The sequence below is a fragment of the Cryptomeria japonica genome, chromosome 6, assembly GCF_030272615.1.
Source record: "Cryptomeria japonica chromosome 6, Sugi_1.0, whole genome shotgun sequence".
In the NCBI taxonomy this organism is placed as follows: Eukaryota; Viridiplantae; Streptophyta; class Pinopsida; order Cupressales; family Cupressaceae; genus Cryptomeria; species Cryptomeria japonica.
The window spans coordinates 115,850,392-115,869,868 of record NC_081410.1 but is presented as its reverse complement, the minus strand read 5'-3'; positions in this window follow the sequence as shown (position 1 = coordinate 115,869,868).

Here is a 19,477-nt window from a genome sequence, read left to right as displayed (position 1 = left end):
TGTTTCAGATTCTTGATAAAAATTAGTTTCAGTTTTTTTTTGATAAGAAGTAGATTAAATGGTTTGATGAGAATGAGACTCATTTGTTTCAGATTCTTGATAAAAAGTAGATTAAATTGTTGATAAGAATTAGATTCATTGTTTAAGAAATTAGATCCAGATTAAATTGTTTTTTTTTCTCATTAAGTTTTAGATTGATTCTTGCTAAAGTAGAACCATCTTTATTTTCTCTAGGATCATCTCTCTGGTTATTGTTATCTGAATCTCATCCTCTAAAGAGATTTCATTGTGATTAGCTCCTCTGTATCTGGTTTTATAAATTCTCTGTAGAAAAGAAAGAAATTATTTGAAAGTAAGGATAGATTTCACTGCGATTATTTCTCTCTGTAATTATTTAATGATTATTCTTTTTATCTCTGTGAATATTTTCTCTATGACCATTCTAAACTCCCTCCTTGTGATTATTTTTTTTGAAACTCTCTGTGGATTGAACAAAGAGCTCACTGTAGATATCAGTTGAACAAATCCTCCTGAACTCTGGGAATGAATCCTGGAAATAAACAATTTTCCTGAAAAGTCTGTTAAATAACTCTCTCCCTGTGATGGCTGGATAAATCTCTCTCTCTATCTCTCTGTAAATGATAAACTCCTATTTTCTGTAAAGAGAAAAATCAAAAAAAAAAAGAGGAAAAACACAATTAATTGCCCATCTACTTTGTTCTTACCTTCTTAAATAAAATCTCTTTTGTAAGGAAATTTGAAACCATATATACATATATATATATATATATATATACATATATATATATATATATATATACATATATATATATATACATATATATATACATATATATATATACATATATATATATAATTCCAATGTTATTATACCAATATTAATGCCACATTATCATTTACTGCATTTATTTCCGCATTCGGCACAGTCCCCGAAAATAACCGAAAGTACGCAGAGCAGCGATATCGAAACTGGCAGGGTTAGTGGTACCCCCCACTACCCTGCGGTCACCGCAAGTGGCCGCAGGGGAGTGGAGGGGACCACGTGGCCCCCTCAACCCCTACGGGCCTGCACATGCAGGACCGCAGGGAGTGATGGGACCCGTGGTCCCCACCCCCCTAGTTCTATAAATATAAATAAAACATAATGAAAAAAAAAAAAAAATACTCAATTTTTGTTGAATCAATTTTGGTGGGTTATTACACTATAACATTTCAGATGTGAAGTTGCAGATATATTTTATTACTGTTATTTATTTTTATAAGTGACAGGAAATCTCTTAACCGAGTGGACCTAACAGTCTTATTTGTAAATCCTCTAGAAAGGTAACATTCTAATTGAGTGTTTGAAATCCTTTGACAACATCACTTCTAACAAAGTGCAAGATTTTGATAGATCTAAGGGAAATCCCTTGACCAGGTCACATCTAGCAATGTGTTTATGTAATCTTTAACAAGATTGGCTTTTAACTGAGCATACTCTAGAAGAGTATATTTTCTTTGTGGGTCCGAGATCCCACAGTGGTTTTTCCTGATTAGGGTTTCCACGTTAAATCTGGTGTTAAATGTGTTTTGATGTTTCAAGTTTATTAGTTTATGAGTTTGAATGATTTACAGTCATAGTTGCATATCATGTAAGTTCTACCGAGGTTGAATCTGATTAGAACATTGAATTGTGAGTTTATCTGATTCACCCCCGCCCTCTCATTTAACTAACACTTGGTATGTGTATGGTGATGTTTATAGTCGGAGGTTGATTAATGGTAATAGGAACATTTGGACTTGGCGTATAAAATGAACCTAAGAGAAAAAGGGAAGTAGCTATGCATCGAAAGATAGAATCTCATATTAAATGAAAGATTAAGTAGGTTTCATATCATGAGTGTTAGGTATTGCTATGTTGGACCTATGTGTGTATAATGATTAAGATTATGAGGTATTGAACTGGAAGAAAGTAAATGCTTATTGCATATGTAGGTAGATTAAGTAATGGCATTGAGATACCCTAGGGAGTTAGTAGAAATGATTTATTGTATTCCGCTTCCATAATTGTTTGATTAGCTTGAGTAAATTATTCTATGTTCATAACACTTAAATGTTGTTGCATGCTCACTGCATTGCTTAAGTGATGTTATGTGTTGTATTGTAAAAATAAAATAAAATTAGTGTGTATTTAGCTATATTTCTCTGTGGTATTTTGGCGGGCATTATAGATATGGTTTTCATGGTGAGGGATAGATCATGGACTCGATTGTTGTGTTATGAGAGTCTCCCTTTTCAATATCATTTTTGCTTCTCAACTAGTCATTTGTCCACGAATTGTGCTCTCTCATGTCATAAATGTGTTGCTACTTGGTGGAAGGATGCTAATGATGATCAATTAACTATCTAAGCTTTCAAATCTTCTTTTGATGACTCCCATGATGATACTAACTCCTCCCAAGATGATGTTGAGCCTCTTGTTGCTGGAGTGGCCTCCTCTAGCCCCATGGAGACTACTTTTCCTATTGCTCCTTTTCTGCTATAGCCTTCAATGAATGATGTTTTGCCTTATCAACACTTTTCCCTTGTGCTAACAAACCCACTAAGGGGATTTCCTCTATTAATTCCTCATGTAATGGTGTTCAAATGATTGTCTTGTCTAGATTGTTGTTCATCATTGGAGGAAAGTTTGTTCATCCTCCTCTTACCAAACTCTTCCCAAAGTTGGTGTTATCTCAACCGAATCTTGATGTGGATTGCTTGTTGTATAGCCATTGTTTTGATGTAAGTGGTTTGTTCTTGACTTGTTGTTCTCTGCCCTTGGGGGTTTTGGTTGTATAGGATCAACATCCCTTGTTGATTATCTTTGTGCTAATGTTCTTCTTATTTTGGGTCCAAGGCCCTTCTCTACTTAATTGATCAAAAACTTAAAATTTGTGATATATATATAGTTATTTTTATGGATGTCATATATTGTCGTATTCATATTAAGGGTCTTGAAAAATGATCATACTTGTATCCAATACCACATTTGTAATCATATCCATGCAACTTTGATAAACATCAAAGAGCGAGAAGGACTTTTGTTTCTACTAGAATGATGCAATCCAAAGCCTATGCCTCTTTTATAGCCCTACAATAAAATTTCCTTTGTGATTGGATTCTCATACAAATTCAAAAAATTTCCATTATCTTAGACTTGTCTCAATCTCATAGCCTAAACTATCACATATAGAACTTGCCTTTGAAGTCCTAAAATGTGAAAAAATACAATAATGCCCAAACACTGGAATGATTTCTTACTAATAAAATGATCATGTTATAGAACATGTTATTTTTGAATTATATGTGAAAGAGAGCTTGTTGTTGCATCTCATCCATGGAGTAGAGTTGTTCAATTCTTATCTCTTGGTAACAAGTGAGATGCATACCTAATTCTAAAACTATATGTATAGTTTTAATTTCAAATTTTGCAGGTAATATAACTTTCTTACACCATATACAAGTTCATCGGGTGTAATATCACTAGTTATCTTATATGTTGTACAATAAGCTCATGTAAATTCAAGTGAGAAGCATACCTAATTCTAAAACTATATGTAAAGTTTTAATTTCAAATTTCGCAGGTAATACAACTTTCTTGCCATATACAAGTTCATTGGGTGTAATATCACTAGTGATCTTCCACATTGCACAATAAGCCCATACAAATTCAAGAAGGTGATTAACTCATTCCTTGTGACAAAGTGCTAGTCTTTGTAAAAATGTTCTTGAGCTACTTATTTGTGAAAATGGATTGCAAAGATGAGGTTAGGAATACTATGGGTTGATGTTGGTTTTTGTGAAAATGTTCTTAACCTACTTGCTTGCAATGATTCTATTGAATTTTTTTTTTATAGCTATTGCATTGTCCATGTAAAAGGTTCCAATCCCTTTCAAAACTTGATATTTACCCCTTAAAATTATTAAAATCCCCATAAAGAGTAGGTCAATCATATCTTGCAATGAGAATTTTATTTTTTATTTGTTGAGCTACAAAATTCCCTCCACACAACTTTATATGACATGCTCAAAGTATGTCAAAAACATTATCTCTAGCAACACAGTAATGCATGACATGGTTGATGTCATTGCATCAATATTTGAAATATGGACACTAAGCTCAACAAGTTCTATATGATCTCTAGGAGAGAAATGGAAAGGAAACTTACATATCACTAAGTAGTTGGCAACATAAAAAAACATGAACTTTTGGACTTAAGGTAAAAACTCTATAACAACATTCTCACAATCAATATTATCATGTATGCTAATGTCAAATTCTTGTAATAACATCTATTTAATTACACTAACATATATAGATGGCATATTCATTAAAAAAATAAATGGTAGAATAATTGATATGAATAAATACTTGATCAGAATTTATTAATAGCATTGCAAGTAGAAATTATTTTTATGTGTTGATGTAGTTCAATTTAAAAATCAATTTGTTTATATAATAAATTGTATAGAAATACGTCTTTTTTTTTTGTCCATATACAATATCCATGAATGTCTTTAAAGCATATGTATAGATATAAAAAATTGATTCCCCATTTGGTCCACATAGAATAAGTGTGATTATGAGCTCCTCCTTGATCATATCAAAATTTCATTATCACTTATTGATCCATCAAAAGCATCATCTAGAAAAACAAATAAGGTGGGGTTATTTCATTGAAATTTTGAATAAACCTTCAATAATAGCCTACATTTCCTAAGAAACTTTGGAAATATTTATAACATTTTAGGATTGAAATGTCCTTAATAACCTACACTTTCTTACGATCTATCTGTTGGCAACAACAATGAAGGAAAATTGAGAGGGGTGGGTGAATCAATTTTCACCGGATCTATAAATTTATCCACAAATACAAATCTGATAAACTCCAGCAACAACAAAGATAATTAAATTGAAAGCACAACACAAAACTCCAATATTTTGACATGGAAAAATCGGTTAAGGGAAAAACCACAGTGGGATCCTACCCACCATAAGATGATACTCTGCAGTAGTATGTGAAAATAATTACAATGGGGAATGCACCAACATTCAGGCACACTACCTAGAGCTCACTTTCTCAAGATACAATAACCCGGAAGGCTACAACCCTCAAGGAAGTCTCACTGACTTACAACAATATTCAGACTACAATTCGGAAGAAATGAACTGCAAAAATAACATCTGCTAAATGCCTGATGGTAGTTCCGGTTAAGCACATTTGTCTTCTCTACACCAATATCTTCTCAATACATCACACCGAAAGATGAATCCCTTTTCTTGCACATACACCACTGTCTAATAATGCAGACACAACCTCGACACCAAAATTACATGACTATACCACCTATTTATACAATTCATCAACCTTGATAACAAGGTCAGCTAAACCCTCAACTCACAATTACAAAATTACATCACACGATAAAAAATCGACCACCGGACCAATATAATGATATACATGATATAACATGGACCTAAATCAAATGCTCAAACATGCAACACCACTGGAAATCACGCCAAGATCCACCACAACATGCTACACCACCAATAATATCGCATAACATGAAGAAGATCACCGGTTCAACAAAATCACCAAGAATGCGCACAACGATCAATGTAGATCATCAAAACAAATAAGAAAACACTAGCAAGAATGTTAGAGTCATTAGAAACAGTTGTACCAACACCACTTATCAAATCGTCATCGATCAACTTCTGAACCTCAAAAAATTCAAACAACATCAATTGTCACGATTAAAGATAACTTGCGGAGCACCAAATCACGAACCATTTGCAATGAAGATACACATAAACATCCCAAACAATCTCCCAAAACATCAGCTCAAGATCTGATCACACTGGAATATACCAGAGGAGATACTAAACTCTACAAAGCACTGATCAAAAAAACAAATTGTAAACCAGATCATATGGTATGATCAATTAATCATCTTGGATCACTAAAACTAATACAGAAAGATGTAATAACACTAGAAATATTCCATACACCAAACCATGAACCCAATAAACCAATCTGCAATTACCAGACAAAAGGGAATATGTTGACATCAATGAGAACAACATATCCTAGCAGCAGCAATGTCCAACAATCTTCCCCTTTGGAATTGATGGAAACATATGAATGTGAAAAACAATCAATGCAGAGAAAGAAAACATCTCCAACAGACTCCCCCTAAGATCAAGGAGATAAAACAGTTTTTCACATGCTCCTCTCCCCCTTTGACAACAATGCCAAAGATCTCAAACTCTCCCCCTTTGACAAACAAATCACGATTCTCTCTCCCAACCATAAATGGACTACTCCACCAAAGGAGTAGCATAACTTCATCAATCCAAACAAAAAGATAAAACTATGAAGTCTACCGAATTGATGCAACTCAATGCATCTAGTTCCCATTAGGAGGGGTGGATACCCCTAGCTTTTCTCTCGAATAGACAAATGTATCTACAAGCAAACGCTTAGTGAAAATGTCAATGATTTGTTCCTTTTTAGATACATAGTCTACCTTCACTTCCTCTTCACTGACTTTTTCTCTTAAGAAATGATATTCAATTGACACATGTTTAGTCTTTGAATGTTGCATTGAGTTCTTTGAAATATTAATAGTGTTGAAAGTATCAAAATATATGATAGTAGGCTCATCATAGATAACTCTGATATCCTTCAACATTTGCTTCATCCAAACTACCTGAGTGCAGTTAAGTTAGCAATAGCAATGTACTCAGCTTCAGTAGTAGATAAGGACAGTGAATCTTATTTCTTACTTTCCCATGAAACCAATTTCTTACCCAAAAAGAATGCACCATCAGAGTTACTCTTTTGGTCATCAACATCACAAGCCCAATGAGCATCAGTGTAAGCACATAACATGAAATCATCATTCCTCGGATACCACAAACCATAATCCACAGTCCCTTTCAGGTATCTGAATATCCTCTTTACAATAGTCACATGACTCTCTTTCAGATCGGCTTGATATCTACCAGCCATGCACACAGCATGCATAATGTTTGGTCTAGTTTGAGTTAAGTATAGCAGTCCACCAACCATAGATCTGTACAAAGTTTGATTAGCTTTCACAGATTCGTCATTTTTAGATAATTTGCAGCCAGTCACCATAGGAGTTCCAACCGGTTTAAAATCTTCTAACCCAAAATTCTTCAGCAATTCCTTCACATATTTAGTTTAAGATATAAAAATACTTTTTCCAGTCTATGAAATCTACAATCCTAAGAAAAATTTCATCTCACCTATCATAGACATCTCAAATTCTTTCTACATATCACCAACAAACTTCATGCTTAAGTTATCATCTCCTCCAAAGATAATATCATCAACAAAGACTTCAACAATCAAGATGTTAGCATTCTCAATCTTAAAATGCAGATTACTATCAACAGTACCTTTACTAAATCCCAATTTCAGCAAGTACTTATCCAATCTAGCATGCCAAGCTCTAGGGGCCTGTTTCAATCCATAAAGAGCTTTCATCAGTTTGCATACCATGTCTCCATCATCTAATAATGAAAATCCATCAGGTTGTTCAATGTAGACTTCTTCCTCAAGATTACCATTCAGAAAGGCTAACTTGACATCCATCTGATATACCTTGAAATCCTTATAGGAAGCATATGCAAGATACAATCTAACAGCTTCAATTCTGGCTACTGAAGCAAAAGTATCTTCATAATCAATTCCTTCTTTTTGTGAATATCCTTTGCATACCAATCTTACTTTATTTCTGACAACTTCATCAGCTTCATTCAATTTGTTCCTGAATACCCATTTAGTCCCAATCACATTTTGTCTTTAGGTCTAGGCACAAGTTCACGTGTTATTCTTTTCAATTTGATTCAATTCTTCTTCCATAGCCCTTGTCCAATTTTCATCTTTTCAAACCTCAACATCTTTAGGTTCAGTTTTAGAAATCAAACATACTTCTTCAAGAGCTAGCCTTCTTCTAGTCATCACACCTTTTTTTTTATCTCCAATAATCTAATTTTCATAATGATTCAATCTTACATACCTCGGAGTCTTATGGTAGTTCTAATTTTCAGGTTCATGCACCTCTCCACCAGCAACAACAACATCTGGATTAGTTGTCTCTATCGGATCATTCTGCTTTAATTCTTTAGTCTGAATAGGAGTTAGAACAACATGCTGACCATCATCATATCCACATTCTCTGATCTCTTTTCCATAGTTCTCATCAACTTTCACATTTGCACTTTCCACTATCTTTCTCAATCTCTTATTGTAGGACCGATAGTCTTTTCTCTTTGTTGAATATCCCAAGAAAAATCCTTCATCACTTCTTGCATCAAACTTTCCTATATCCTCATCTCTCTTGATATAACACTTACTACCAAAAATTTTGAAATATCTCACAGTAGGAACATGACCAAACCATAGCTCATAAGGAGTCTTACCGGTATCACCTTTTATATGTACTCGGTTGAATGTGTAAACAACAATGCTAACAACTTCTCTCCAATAGATCTTCAAAACATTCCCTTCAATCAGCATAGTCCTTGCAGCATCCAAGATAGTTTTGTTCTTCCTTTCAACAACTCCATTTTGTTGTGGGGTTCTAGGAGTTGATAATTGTCTTCTAATCCCATGCTTCTCACATAATGAATCAAACTCACTGGAACAAAATTCTTCTCCTCTGTTAGATCTCGTACATTTCACCTTTAGTCTTGTCTCAGTCTCAACCTTTTCTTTAAATATATTGAATTTGTCAAATGCTTATGATTTCTCCTTCAAAAAGACAACCCACATCATCCTGGAATACTATTCCACCATCATACCTTTCCATACTCACAAATTTACTTTTATAACCGGTCATATGATGTGAACAACCATTGCCAATCACCCATTCATCTTTCTCTTCAACTTTAGCAACTAAAGCTTTCTCCTTAATAGTGCAGCTTGTGGAATCAACAAGGACTCGTCTATCTTCTTTAATAATGATAAACACAACTTCATCTCCTTTTAATTTTTCATCTGTAACACCTTCATCAACAACATAATAATAGTTCTTCAGATGCTTATACTTCTGGTTAGGCTTGTAAGGCTTATCATACTTCTCATGCTTTTCATATCTATCAGTCCTATCATTCTTATCAAATATATCATGCCTATCATATTTTGACATCTCTAGGCATCTAGAAGCAAAACGTCCTATCTTATTGCAAGAGAAACATTTTAGAGGCAATTTTCCATCATACTTACCGGCTCCTTTAGGCAATCTCTGGGCAATCAATGCTTCAAGCTCATCCAATTCTCTTTCTTTCTCTTCCATCTCTCTTCTCTCTCTTTCATATCTGGATATTTTGCATTCTTTAGGATCATACTTCTGCTTTTTGGATATAGATGCTCTAAATGTTGTCCCATACTTTCCATGTGATTCACCAAACTCGCACAGTTCAAATGCAACAATCTTTCCAACTAGCATATCTCTTGTCACAGTAGTCACACTTTGGATCTCATCAATAGTAGAAACCTTATGTTTGTAAGTAGGAGGCAATGATCTCGGCACCTTAGCAACAATTTAATCTTCTTGAAGGGTTCCACTGACACATATAATACCTAGGACAAGGTCATTCACCTTAGCCATAAAGGTGTTTATGCTCAGATCTTCTCTCATCTTCAGCATCTCATATTTCCCTTTCAAACTCTACAACTTAGCAACTTTGACTTGTTTATCTCCTTCATACAAGGTTTCAAGCTTCTCCCAGATCTCATGTGCAGTCTGAAGTCCCATTACATTTGTCATTTCTGAATCAGTCAAGGCACTCAGCAATGCTTTCTTCGCTCTGATGTTATTTTCAGCTTCCTTGATCTCATTAGCAGTAACCGGTCCATTCAGAGGAACAGAATAGGCATTCTTTGTAATCTTCTAGTAATCTTCTCCAAGACATCTCAAGTGCACCTCCATCTAGTTCTTCCATATATCATAGTTACTTCCATCAAATCTCAGACTCTACTTCTTAAAGATAACACCTCCACTTGTCATCCTGGATCTCCTCAAGCGGTTAAGCTTCTTCCAAAGGATCAAGCTCTAATACCAATTGTTCACAACAACAATGAAGGAAAACTAAGAGGGGGGGCGAATCAATTTTCACCAAATCTACAAATTCATCCACAAATACAAATCTGATAAACTGAAGCAACAACAAAGGTATGAAAATTGATAGCACAACACACAACTCCAAGATTTTGACATGGAAAACCCAGTTAAGGGAAAAACCACAGTGGGAACCTACCCACAATAAGATGATACTTTGTAGTAGTATGTGAAAATAATTATAATGGGGAATGCACCAGCATTTAGGAATACTTCCTATAGATCACTTGCTCAAGATAAAATAACCCAGAAGGATACAATCCTCAGGGAAGTCTCACTAACTTACAACAATATTTGGACTATAATCTGGAAGAAATGAACTGCAATGATACCATCTGCTAATGCCTAATGACAATTCTAGTTAAGCATATTTGTTTGCTCTACTCAATAAATCACAACGAAATATGAATCCATTTATTCACACATATACCACTCTCTGATAATACAGACACAACCTTGACACCAAAATTGCATGACTATACCACCTATTCATACAATTCATCAACCTTGATAACAAGGTTGCCTAAACCCTCAATTCACAATTACAAAAGGATATCACATGATAAAAAGGTTGACTACCGAACCAATATAATGATATACATGATATAACATGGACCTAAACAAAATTCTCAAACACGCAACACCACCGTAAATCACACCAAGATCCACTGCAACATGCTACACCACCAAGAATACTGTATAACACGAAGAACATCAGCGGTTCAACAAAATCACCAAGAACATGCACAATGATCAATGCAGATCATCAAAACAAATAGGAAACACCAGCAAGCACGTTAGAGTCATAAAAAACAACTGCACCAACACCACTTATCAAATCTTCATCGATCAACATCTGAAACTCAAAAACACTCAAATAGCAGCAACTGTCACGAAGAAAGATAACTTGTAGAGCACAAAATTATGAACCATCTACAATGAAGATACATATGAACATCCCAAACAATCTCCCAAAATATCATCTTAAGCTCTAATCACATCAGAATATACAGGAGGAAATATTGAACTCTACAAAGCACTCATCAGAAAAACAAACTACAAACCAGATCATATGGTATAACCAATTAAGCATCCTGGATCACTGAAACTAACACAGAAAGATGTAATAACACTAGAAATATTCCATAAACCAAACCATGATCCCAATAAACCAATCTACAATTATCAAAGCAAAAGAAATATGTTGACATCAATGACAACAACATATCCTAGCAGCAGCAATGTCCAACACTATAATGTTCTCAATACCTTTTGGAGAAATATAATGTTCTAATACAATTTTTTCAAATATTAAAATATGAAACTTTTCATGACTAAGGTCCTCAAGCCAATGAAGTACTTTCCCAATTTTTTCTTTAGATTCTTCATAAGTATTATTTACTATAAAATCATTTATATAAACTTCAATGAAGTTATGAAGAAAATCAACAAAAATACTAAAAAAACACTCTAAAAAGTTAAGTGTTACATAAACTAGAAGAAATAAGATGATAAGCAAATGTTCCTGAAGGGAAAATGAAAGTTGTTTTATCAGGTATTTCAAGAGAAATCCAAATCTAATTAAACTAACCAAATCCATCTAAGAAAGAAAATAACTTATTATATAAGAGTATATCACGTACTTGCTTGATAAAAAGAAACAAAATATGAACTTTTCTTATTGTATTACTAGGAGTTGTATAATCTACACCTGCTCCATTTTTCTCCTTAGGCATGAAATCAACTAATGAGACGAACTCTCTGAAATGAGATAAATGAAAACCATAATAAGTAGTTTTCTTAGTATATTTTTAACCTCTTTGTATACAAAATTCATTATGCATTTTGGTTATTTGATTGGGAAAGTTGTGGGCTTGGGGGGAGCACTCTCTCTTTGCCAATCCTTGGTCAACCTCGTATAATCCTCTTATTGATCCACTAAATATGCAATTGGTATGGGTTAGTGTTAGAAATTAGGATCTTATGATACTAATCATTATAAAATAACATAAATGCATTAAGAATCATACCACCATAAATTAACACATACACAATATATAAATGGGGAAACCCCTTTTGGGTAAGAAACCCCATGATACACCATTTTATTAAAACAATTAGAAAATGTAGTCTATCATAAAATAGGCGTGAACCTGGGGACACTACTTGACTAATCACACCTTTTCAATAACCTTCATTCATAGATAATTGATAATCTAATAGTTATTAGATTATAATTATTTCAAATGGGATATGCTTATAAAGCATATAATATATAAGGTTTTATAACCTTATATTAGAACATTAAATATAAATTTTGTAAGGACATGACCGTTAAAAACATTATGTTCTAACAATTAGACTTCCAAACCACCCTCTCAGCTTGCGGAGCCTTCTTTTTATGAGGCTGTTGGTAACTTTATTGTTTACTTCTTGCAAGTTGATGATTCTACTTCATTCATGGGGCACTCCACATTTGTGTACATTCTGGTGCATGAGCCTTGGACTCAACCTCTTAATTATGAGGGTCTCCCCTTCAGATGTCATCAATGCTTCTCCATCGAACACTTGGCTCTATATTGTCTTCTCTCATGTCACAAGAACTTTAGTACATGTAAGAAGGATGCTACTAATGACCACTTAACTAGCAATGATTTTGATTCATCAAGTGACTCCTACAATGAGGGCATGTCTATTGCTTCTGGTACTCTAACAACCTTGAACTCTATTGTGGAACCTCCCACACTCCCTTGCAAATAAACCTAGCTTCATCTTTGGAACCTCCTTGATGTTCCTCTCAAGCTAATGGAATCCATGTGGAAGATTCCCCACTTGTTTGTGTTATGAAATTGATGGTCCCTCTTTGTGTTTTGATGGGCCCTTTGAGGGTTTCTCCTCATGCTTCCCCTTGTAATGAGAAATTGGATAATGATATTACATGGACTAGTGTTTGTAGGAGGAAAGGTATTTCTTCTTCCTCTTCCCATTCTCATACTTATGTTGTGGCTATAGATGAACTCCCTCCTAACTTGGGATTGTCTTGTGGGTTGTTGTCTTGTGGGTTATTGTCTTGTTCAACAATGTGGCTACAATTGTTCCTCTTTCTCTTCTCTGCAATTTATGGCTTGTTGGGGCCTATTTCATCTAGCTTTTTGTTTGCCTTTGTATAGGGTCACGAGCCTTGTTTACAGCTTATCTTAATCAAAAACATTTATTGTTGTACCTAAATCAATGTGTTTTGAATAGAAACTTTACCAATAGAAACCTTGATTCAAATACTTAAAAATAACAATATTCCAAACATAAGATTAGTTAATTGGTTAATGATGTAGATAGTCCATAGATTTTGTTTATTCTTATTCATCTTTGCACATAATTCTTGAAGTGTCTTTTATGTAAATTGGTATGTCTGTTATTGTCTGCAAAAGAGAAATTTTAACACACATTTTTAAGTTCATTAAAAATATTAGATTTTCATTTGGGTGATATTTAAGTTCGTTAAAAATATTAGATTTTGGTTTGGGTGATATATTGGATGATCAAGTGACTAAGAAGAATTGGGTTGAATGTCTTAAAGTTGATTAGATGGTTCTTATAATTATATTATTATGAGTGTTGTACATCCCTTAAGTGTTTTACCAAATTGTAATTGTAACTCATTGATATCAAACATGTTTATAGGATATGAAGGAAAACTTGAAATAACAAGTTAAGCCACCTTATTATTCAAATTAGATGATTGGTAGTTGAGCATTATAGTAGCCCTTGGTTGTTGTGCTGAAGCAGAAGGTTGATTATTCGACTAGGATGGCAATGGTAGTAAGTGTTGGTGTGGATATAGGAGCTACAGTAAGCAATACTAGATAGGATGAGTTATTGGGGCGTTATTTTTTTTTTGCATTTAGTTAAAAACTTTATTTCATTATATATCATTATGATAAGTTTTCTTATGTAGGTTGAACTTCCATTATGTGACTTATGCTTTCCTTGTTTTCTCATGTATTAGACATGTAACTACAACTCCTATAGTCCCACATTGATTTTATATTTACATCTCTCAATGGTGTATCTTATATACCTACATTTTGATCTTATATGAGTAATCTAATCAATCAATCTCTTGTCCATAATATTATTATACTATATTGTTTGATTAGAATATAATTTATTCCATCATATTCATCTTCTAAGTTCTTTATGCTTTCCCTTAAGCCTTCTTGATCTCGGGGGGGCATCTCCATAACCAAATCTCACATGGTATCAAAGCTAGAGAATACCTTGGGCGTTGGTGTAAATGGGGTTGTTCCCTATTTGGTTTCCCCCTTTGTAGTGTGAATAAGGTGCATTACCTAATTTGTTCATATTTAGGACCATCTCACACATTATCATATGTTTTTTATTAAGAAAGCAGCAAAAAACAAGTGTGTTGACCCTTAATACATAGCCCATAGGCAGCAAAAAGAAAATACAAACTAGGGGTACAAATCCCAAACAAAACAAGGTTAGACAGGTCAACAAAAAACCTGTCCAACTTGCAACAACCCAAAACCTAGCTCAAGGATGGGGAGAAGCACGTAGGCCTTGACAAAGAGGGGCTTGGGGGAGGGGGGAAGACTTCCCCTTCCACCTACAACAAACCATGGTCTAAGTAATGCTATCATTGGGACCCTCAAAGGAAGGATCAACCAAGGAGGACCCCGCAGAGTTTTTGTCAGCAACAGGTTGTTGCAGGGTGAACTCACAATAATGGTTCACACTTTTTTGCCACTTTTGACACTAGGATGAACAATTTTAGATAATCTTCAACTTCTGACAACTATAACTTTTAAACTATTAAGAATTTGAAGATGATGTAAATTAGTGATTTGTATCATTTTGTCTGTAGATTCTATATATATTTTTTTCAATTTTTTTTTTCATCTCCCTCGAAAAGTAGTTTTTTACAGCAAACTACATTTTTTAAGAGTGATGTGCCTCCCAAAATGCATAACGTTTTTTTTATAAATGATAAAAACTCAATTCTTTCGAATTTTGGTTTGTAACATCAATATCCAGGGCTTGCAGTTGGTCTGATAGTGATATGTTGAATATTTTTCATTTTATTAAGTTTTGAAGTCCGACTAATTATATTTTAGACATAGGTGTATGTTTGAACACAACTTGTTCTATATATATCGAAATTCAATTTTATTTTTTTGTTAGAAAGAAGACATCAATACCTAGGACATAGATATTTTTTCAGAATTGTTTTGAATTAGTTTACTATTTTTCCCAGTGCATTGAATAGATAAATTCTTGTTTGGTAAAAAACCTATGTTTGGTAAAATTAAAAAAACAAGTCCATAATTAACTCAATATGTAATAAAATTATAGTCATTGGAAATATTTCTTTGAGGACTACAATACTACATTTTGGGTTGTCAAGATCATTCCATTTCAGCCTTCAACCAGAGGTTTGAAGGCCAAAAATCTGCAAAAAAATGCAGAAAGCTTCAGAGAAGTGTTAAAAAAGGGGTTCGAACGAAGGGGGGTTCGAGCGAACCCCCCATTTTTAGGGGGGTTAGAATGAAGGGGGTTTCAATTGAACCCCCCCCAATATAATTGAAAAATAAAATAAACAAGCATTAAAGGTGCTTCGCTTGAAAGAGGGGGTTTGAGCGAAGTGGGGGCTTCGCTCGAACCCCAAAGGGTAGTTCGTTCGAACACCCCCACTTCGCTCGAACCCCCTCCGAAATTTTTTTCCTCCCACCTCATTTTTCCTTTGTGGGTGAAAGTGGGAACCATTATTGTGAACTTACCCTACAAAAAAACAACAATAGGTTGTTGTGATCAAACAACATTAGGAACAAGTTCAGCTTACTTAGGGAGTTCGAAATCTTTCTAGAAGAATCTAGGTATCATGTGATCTTATCCTATTTTATTACTAGATGTCTCATTTCATAAGATTGAGATATTTGTCATCAACCTAGTTAGTTCTATTTTTCAACCTTTTCATTTGTCACAAACCTAGTTAGTCATATCTCTCAACCTTGCCTATATGAGCAAGGCATTATATGTACATATCAATGTCCAATCTTGATCTTTTGATCTTCAATAAATCCATGTTGGATTGGTTCAAAGAACCAAAATACTAATATGGGGGGTGAATTAGTATTCCCATAGATTCTAAATTTTTTACCAAACTTAAATCTTCTACTGATAATTCAAACTCATTAATTATGCTTAAAACACATAAAACAACAAATACAGAATAAACATGAAAAACATAGCCACAAAAGTAATACCGAAATTTAAACGTGGAAAAACCAAATGGAAAAAACCACAAAGAGTGTTGACTCTCAAGAGAATATAACTTCTTATTTATACAAAAGAGGTGGCTCGCTACTTGAATACAAAAATGGCTCACTACCAGAATGCTCACTGCAAAGATACAAAATTGGCTTACTGTCAGAATGCTCACTGCAACAAGAAATATTCAACTGAAGAAGATTGCATCTTTGAATGCATGAGATCAGTTCCAAGGTTAAGCTCATATCACAATTCACAAACCTTACAGCAGATCCGGTGAAGGATTACTACAATACTATTTGCACTCTGATTCTGTACCAACCATCTTCGATGTCCACAACTCATACTTCTCACTTTGCTTCTCTGATGTCTTTGTTGCTACTCACTCACACACACACATACTAGAATACTCATTCATCCTATATTCATATATATATATATATATATATATATATATATATATATATATATATATATATATATCAAAGGACACATACACAGGGATAATGTGTCGGCCTAGCTCATGAACGCGTTATCCAATAAAACTTTAAACATAAACAAGACAACCACGTTGGCCTCCACAAGATCTTTACATGCTTCCTTTTTAATAATTCATTTGCCGATGCATATACCATGATTATCGGAATCAGATAAGGTCATCCAAACCCAAAGATACTAACCTATTATCATAAAATTCAAGCATAACATCTCCAAACTCTAAAGATACAGATTCCACGCATACCAAGATACCAAAACACAAAACTCAAAGAGATACAACTTTCATAACCAAAATAGTTCATACTAGAACACGTAACTGATATCGAGACCAAAGAAAACACAACTCAGAATTTCGAACATAGGGATCTTGCGGAAATCACTCCATCTTACTATAATTCGTCTTAGGACACACAACACTTGCTCATAGAAAAAACTGCACATACCGATTGAATACGACATCTAGACCAAACTGGGTAACTGGATTGACCTCAATATACTACATATGTTGTCTGGTCCAAATCAGATAACTAGTTTGACATCAATGACAACAATATTCACACAAGTCTAACAATCTCCCCCTTTGTCATTGGTGGCAAAACATATCTACATATAACTCAACTCCCCCTAACTTATGCATCTCCAAAAACCTCAATTCTCTCTCCCCCTTTTACATCAAGGACAAAAGATGTCTTTGATGGAAAAGAAAAGAAAGAAAGAAAAAGTGTATACACAACTACAAAAAATGTCAAAAATTGAATATCAAACCATATAGAACCTCCATCTTCTCTTCTTCGGAAAGATAAGCTTGTATTTCTCCTTCAGTTCCGGAAGAACTTTCCAAGAATTTATGGCCAATTTAATGCTAACTGAAAGGCTTCTACATTCTACTAACAAATCAATAGCATGGGAGAAACTGTTTGAAGTAGATGGGTTTGTTCATACTCAACTACACTACCAAGCAATGTTGAAAAGTGCTCCAACTTTGCTTTAACAATCTCTTTCACTTTCCAAAACATACTTATAAAATTTTCTCTTTGCCTCTATAGGAATGAGAGTTCAACTTGAAGAGAGTTTATTATTTTCCTCTACTCACCATCCTTATCTTCCAGAAAGTCAAAATATTTGCCTAAAGAACTCATCACATCTTCAATAGCATCGACTTTGGCTTTGCGCTTCACTGCAGTCATCGGCCAAGAGATACAGTACCTGTAGACTCTATTGGCATTGTGAATACAATCTCTCAAATCCTCAATGCACATTGATAAAGCTCTCTTCACATCATCACATTCCTCCAATAGATTTTGCACCTCATTCCTTTTACCTCAGACACTCCAGCCTCAACACATTGCTCAGATAACTAATCCTTAAGAACTTCACTTAGAGATGTTGGAAGCAAATTACTGATATATTCAATGTCAATAATATTCCAGACCAAATGATTCATCAAAACACCTACAATCCTATCTGACTTAATTGAAGTCAGACACATTTTGCCTCTTCTCAATTTCATCCATACTACCAACTAACTCCAGCAAATTAGATTCAGCATCTGATTCTCTAGCTTCCTACTTTGCAATAGTTGAATCTCCTCTAGCTACAAGAGACTCCAGATCCTCAATCACAACAATATCTTCCTCTTTCAGATCCACCTTGTTTTTCTTTGACTCCAAACCACTAACATAAATAGACTGCCTTATTTTCTTCTTTCCAGAGGAAGAACCTCCAAAACCGGAAACAAGGGATATCGGGCCAACACTCCACATGTCCAGAAAAGATTTGAAATATGTATTACAAGCTTCCTCTTTACTATTCAAATTGTTCAAATATCTGAATATCTTCCTTGCAACTAGGACACCTGATTCCCATATAACATCTTCTTTTGTCGGAAGGGATCCCAGACAATACATGAATAAACACACTAGCAATGAGCCAAACCGGAAAGATTAATTTTTCTCTTTTGAAATTTTAACATTTTTCACAAATAATTCTCTCAACAATTCACACAATTTGAATGATTTGTTTTCCATTATAAGCATATGTGCTATATATATTGCAATTGTTGAAGTGGCACCTTCCCTATTCCTGAAATAGATCTTATAAGAAATGTCGTAGGCAACTTACCTCACCATAGGGTTGATAATCGTGTTAATGATCAATGCCCAACGATCACCCTTTATGTTGGTTAGAGCTTCCACTTCTTTGTTCTTAATCGCCTTTTTAGCCAAAACATTTCCAGTGTCGCATAAATCAATGATCATTGAGATATCCTCCTTCGTGATTGGATAGGGTTTATCCAACACGATGTTGTCATCCCGCTCACGACTCAGGATCACTCTGATAACCTCTGCATCATCAAACCAAGGGAATTTTGTCCATAGATTCAGACCTTTGTTCTCCAATTCCTTAATTCTCTGCAACTCAATATCACTCAGACCAACTTCAACATTTCTGATTTTCTCCAGGTTGAATTCATCTAGAAACACCTTTTCCAAAA